Source organism: Lycorma delicatula, chromosome 10 (genome assembly GCF_047948215.1).
Source record: "Lycorma delicatula isolate Av1 chromosome 10, ASM4794821v1, whole genome shotgun sequence".
NCBI lineage: Eukaryota > Metazoa > Arthropoda > Insecta > Hemiptera > Fulgoridae > Lycorma > Lycorma delicatula.
Window position 1 is genome coordinate 53,646,978 of NC_134464.1, and position 6,000 is coordinate 53,652,977.

Below are 6,000 nucleotides of genomic sequence, written 5' to 3' on the forward strand. Positions count from 1 at the left end.
TTCAAAAAAATGTGTTTCAATGTTTATTCATTGTAATGAAATGTTTTTAAATGAAATTCTTTTCTTGAAGATGCTTTTACAGATAAGATATTGCACAGTAAGATACAACTCTGAATAAGTTACAACTCAATGAATGATACAACTCTGAATGTGCTATATTGTTTGTTTTGAAGAAGCCACTGTAGTTATAATTTCAAGTCATAAGAGTTCTTGAGAAAATTTTTGATCAAGTTATTTTAATTTTGCATCCTAATCTGGATGAAATTATAAAGCTAATCTGTCTTAAAATCTTTTATTTTCATGTTCCTGATAAATTTGGTAATTAGTCATTCAATTAGGTTCAGTGTATAAATGTGTGAATCCTATTGTCAATGCAAATAAGATGTGAACTAATAAATAAAAAAAACGTGCAGATTCAATAGCTGAGGGTGTCATTACATATTGATTCAGTTTTGTTTCTGATAAGCTAGAGTGCATTTCAAAAGTTAGAAACGTATCTTATTGCTATTTTATTTTAGTCCTTTTATTGCTATTTATTACCTTGCATACGTTACTGCTTGCTTTATCTTATTGCTTACTTTATTGCTGTTATCTAGTTTTCTTGAAAGATTAGTTTTCTGAAAGATTTCATCAGAAATTACTTCTGTGGAAATATTTAATAATTTGAGATCTTACATTTTTTTAACTAGCTTATTTGGTTTTCCTTTTTTTAAAAAAAAGTTAAATATTTGTTTCATTAATTTATTTTCATCCATTCCAGTCAAGTGACCATAAAATTAGTTCTTTTTCTAATTGTATGACTTTTAAAAATTTTGGTAAAATACTTCAGATTTGCTTAATTTAGCAGTATTATTTTGAGTTTTGGCCGTAAAGTTACAATTATTAGATTCTGGCTTTTATTTTTTTCTAAAACATGTTCAGCATAATTATTTTGCTTTAAATTTTAAACTTTTTGACTCTTGATTGATTCTTATTCTGAAATTTTCACCGTTTGGATTCTACTTTTATTATTGGAATCCATTATATAGAATTTGAAGCCTAAAATTTTGATTGCACATTTTTCTAGTTCTTGATTTTAATTTTCTCTATCTAAAGTCTTTTACCAAAGTTATCAGATCATCAGCTAATGGTAAAACATTTAAATTTAAATATTAAGATGTTAACCCCCCCCCCCCCCATTTTTATTAAGTTTTTGTATTTTCCTATTATATTCTGCAATTAATTTTTCCAGAGCACAATCGAGTAATATTGTAAGACCATCCTCTTGTCTCACTGTAGTTTTTATTTAAAAGGTTATTTTGATGGGTTGCCATACTTTAACTTCTACTGCTATAGCGCTAGGCAGGGTAGTAAAAAGCAACTAGAACACATGAAATATATTTACATTATCAAATAAAATATAATACTGCTTACTAAGAAGTCAAACATTTTTACAACTTATATTGCCAATGTCTATTTACGTTTTAACCATTACTTTAATCTGGCATTATAGTATTAGTTTATAGCACATTAACATAACTGTAACATAATAAATAATAATTATAATCACCAATCAGCTGTCACTGATCACCGATTACAAATCCTGTTAATTGGGTACACAATATAATACTGCCTATTAGGCTGTACATCATCCCTACTGTAATCTTCACACAAATTCTTATTTAAGTCCAATATTCATTATTATATCAGTTGGGTTTAAGGAAACACTTGCTGTTATGATTACATTTACTATTTGATCATAAAATTTTATTTGTGACCTCAAAAAGCAGCAACAGCACATGTATTCTTCAGGTCTAAAGTGAAGCATGTAATTAGAAAGGAAAGCTGGACGGATGTACGAGTAAAGTGATATTGAAAGTGGATTTGCAGGTTTGTTTCTAATGTTATAGAATATATATTGTTATATTAACATAATGGAAAAATTAACATTATTTGTACCTCCCTTAAGGTGGTACACAGTTACTTTGTACTAATTATAAATTGAAGGTGGGTTCAAGGACAGGATTTTTTTAAGGCAGACAGTTTTTTGAAAAACACAGTTTTAACAGTATCTCAATTTTTACACTGCCCAAAAACAAGTGTAATGTATTTAGAATGTGTATATACATATATATATATGTGTGTGTATAAAAATTATACAATATACAAAATTGTCATCCACACTCTCTCTTTAATTAACCTATAAAGTTTATCTTTGTAATAGATTTACAACATTATAAGTATACAGTTTAGTAAGAAGTCAATGCCACAATGCCAGACAGTGCTTCCATCTCATCAAATGAAAAATAGAAAATCCACTCAAGTTAAATTTAAAATAAAATTACAGGTACTTCTTACACTACCCAGCAGGCAGTTAAAGAACCTAGGTTTATAGTTCTCCACTATCTTTCAGTAGGTAATTCCTACCGAAATAATTTTTTATTGTTTTTTAGCTGCCATAATTCACACCTCTATTATTTTTCTTATGTTGATCTTTGACAATGCAATCTATAATTGAATTTCAAATTAACTAGGACAAAGTAGATTTGGTGAAGAAGATAGAGTGGAAAAACTTCCTTAAATTTAATAAACCATCAACCCAAGTATATAATAAAATTCACCTGATATTTCACTTAACAGTTGCATTTATATAAGCACAGTCACCATTATGGTATATTCATGGAACTAATAAGCCGAAAGTATATGGAAAATTAAAAATTAGATATTTTATTTTAAAGCGTTATGAACTAATTTACTGACATAAGCCTAAATTATCCAGATCACTTGCATTACAGTTTGCAACTTATCAAGATTGTTATGAATATACTAGAGCAGTATCATCTGAAAAAGTTATAACTTTACCATAAAATTTATGTGAATGTAGTACATTAAAAATTATAGAGTAGATCCAAGAACCATATTCATTAACAATATTAGCAATTTTATCTTATCAGAAACAACATTTACATATATTTTTTATTTAGTAGTAAGCATAGAAGTATACTGTTTTTTTAATTCTCAACTGATTCTTTGCAGGTAATTCCTCGCATTTTAAAAATTTTTTAGCTGCCATAATCCACACATCTATCTTTTTCTTAAACTAAATGTATTCATTCTTTTTATGCCACATCTTATACAACCCATCTGTTCGAAATATGGTAATGTGCAGCCCAACTTCATCCATGACTTAAAATAAATAACAGATTCTGATTGATTATTAAATCAAAAAAGTTATTAAACTGAAAATCAACATCAAGAATTTCCCTCCAGTCATGTTCATATAAATATGATCTTAATCCAGGACCCTTTAAAATCCTTTACAAATTATTTTGGGGTCTGTCCTTATTAATAGCTATGACAAAAGCCCTATAATCATTAAAATGTGTCAGAATGACAGCACTAGAAACATTGTGTGTTAATATAAAATTGATCGAAAATGTGATCAATGCAGGATGGCCTATCATACCCTCAGTAACTCTTCTATCAGCATTAACTACACTGTACACTGTTTGTGCTAAGTATTTCTAGATATTGTTCACCATTACTGTTTTATTCTTTTTTTGTAGATATTCATGGGCTTATTTTTTCCTAACCTGTCATTACTTTTGTTTTCTTAACATACATTGTCACTATTCAGCAGTAATGTATTCTAATTTTGCATATCATGTGCTTCATCTCCAAAAAAAAAATATTCTACAACACTGTTAACATTTTACAATTTATTTTCCTTTCTCCTAGATCTATTCTTTCATCTTCTAGAGCATTTTTGATCATATCTCCTAACTACACATTAAATAAAGGCAGCATCCTTGCTTATTCCTCTTCCTAGGTTAAACTTAATTTGAGCATCCTTTATTTTAATAACTAATTCCCGATTCAGCTGAATTCTCTAATTAATCTTGTATGTTTGGATTTTACATTTGTTTTTGTCTTATTATTTACATTAGTTTTTCTAATTGACACTATACTTATTCCTTTCCTCTTCCTATATACCTATTACTAATAGTTTTGATTAGCCTAATCACATCTGCAGTGCCTCTATTCCTTGTAAATCTATTTTGTTTTAAATCGTGTGTTTTTTTTTTTTTTACTTGGTCTTTCTGTTGAAGAGAAGATTAAAACTTAACATAATGTTTCTTGGAAATGGAATCATGATTGTTTTAAGAAAATCTGACAATATCCCACTGTTATCATTACATAATTTTATTATTTCCTGAAATCTTCTTTTAAGAATTAATCAGTTATGTTGATGCTAATAAAACTTCCAATTTTAGGTTTGCTGCTTCTGTTTCAGGTTTTTCCATTTAATTACAGCCTTCATAAGAAGATCACTTGGCCTCATTTTGAGCAGTGTTGTACCTATTCCACCTTTCAAATACATTTTCTTGTTCCTATAACACTTTACTATTTTTACTGGTAGTTTCTTTAATACATCAACATATTTCATGTTGCTGTTTTTACTTTTTTGTACATAAGTTTGTACTGCCCTGTTTTTTCTGAATTTTCTACGTATGAGCAGACGTTTCAAAAAGCCATTTCTTCTTAATTCCTTATTCAGTTTTGTACATGATTTCTTGTATAATCATGGATAATTTTTTCTGACATTTCATTTGCTTATATTTGAATGGACAGTATGAAATAATCTGGTCATTTCTATCCACCCGTTTTATTATTACTATAATTGATAATTACATCCGGTTTTTTTTTGTTTTTGTAAACAAAAACTAACATGTGCCCCCTTTAGAATGCACATGTACTTCACTGTCATTATGTGAACTGAAGATAAGGCTAATACATCTCTAGTGTCTTTCCATTTGACACACAGATGATTTCCTCTCATGTAAACGACTTTTTACTAAATTTATTTTTAGAAGCTCTTTCTGATAGGACATCCAGCTTTACTCTGTCACTGCCATAAAAAATAAACCGCTGGTGAACTATAAAACCGGTCCGTGAATGTTGTATTTCCCTTGTCAAGATAATCCCGGGCGATGATAACGCTAAAGCGTTTTTCGCCCACAAAACCCCCAAAAAAATTATAAAGATAATCAGAAAGAAGTCTTTGGAAAAGAGAAATAAATTTTTTTGTAATTTTTACCTGTGTAAATTTCAAATAGAAGTACATATGCGGTTGACGAATCACCTATAGTTTTCCTCCATAAACACGAAATCTTATCCTGCCTCTAAATCCACATACGGCTTCATCTGTTTGTGCTAAGTGTACACTGTTTGTGCTAAGTATTTCTAGATATTGTTCACCATTACTGTTTTATTCTTTTTTTGTAGATATTCATGGGCTTATTTTTTCCTAACCTGTCATTACTTTTGTTTTCTTAACATACATTGTCACTATTCAGCAGTAATGTATTCTAATTTTGCATATCATGTGCTTCATCTCCAAAAAAAAAATATTCTACAACACTGTTAACATTTTACAATTTATTTTCCTTTCTCCTAGATCTATTCTTTCATCTTCTAGAGCATTTTTGATCATATCTCCTAACTACACATTAAATAAAGGCAGCATCCTTGCTTATTCCTCTTCCTAGGTTAAACTTAATTTGAGCATCCTTTATTTTAATAACTAATTCCCGATTCAGCTGAATTCTCTAATTAATCTTGTATGTTTGGATTTTACATTTGTTTTTTGTCTTATTATTTACATTAGTTTTTCTAATTGACACTATACTTATTCCTTTCCTCTTCCTATATACCTATTACTAATAGTTTTGATTAGCCTAATCACATCTGCAGTGCCTCTATTCCTTGTAAATCTATTTTGTTTTAAATCGTGTGTTTTTTTTTTTTTTTACTTGGTCTTTCTGTTGAAGAGAAGATTAAAACTTAACATAATGTTTCTTGGAAATGGAATCATGATTGTTTTAAGAAAATCTGACAATATCCCACTGTTATCATTACATAATTTTATTATTTCCTGAAATCTTCTTTTAAGAATTAATCAGTTATGTTGATGCTAATAAAACTTCCAATTTTAGGTTTGCTGCTTCTGTTTCAGGTTTT

At 28.7% G+C, this 6,000-nt stretch overlaps 1 protein-coding gene across 1 annotated transcript in view; it reads right to left on the bottom strand.

The window, feature by feature from the left end:
• LOC142331469 (uncharacterized) overlaps positions 1–5,183 on the bottom strand; it is a 118,254-nt gene extending 113,071 nt beyond the window's left edge. Inside the window, exon 1 of the mRNA XM_075377404.1 lies at positions 5,078–5,183. The gene's annotated coding sequence lies outside the window, so the exon portion shown is untranslated. The remainder of the gene's footprint in view (positions 1–5,077) is intronic.
• Positions 5,184–6,000: the final 817 nt, after the last annotated feature.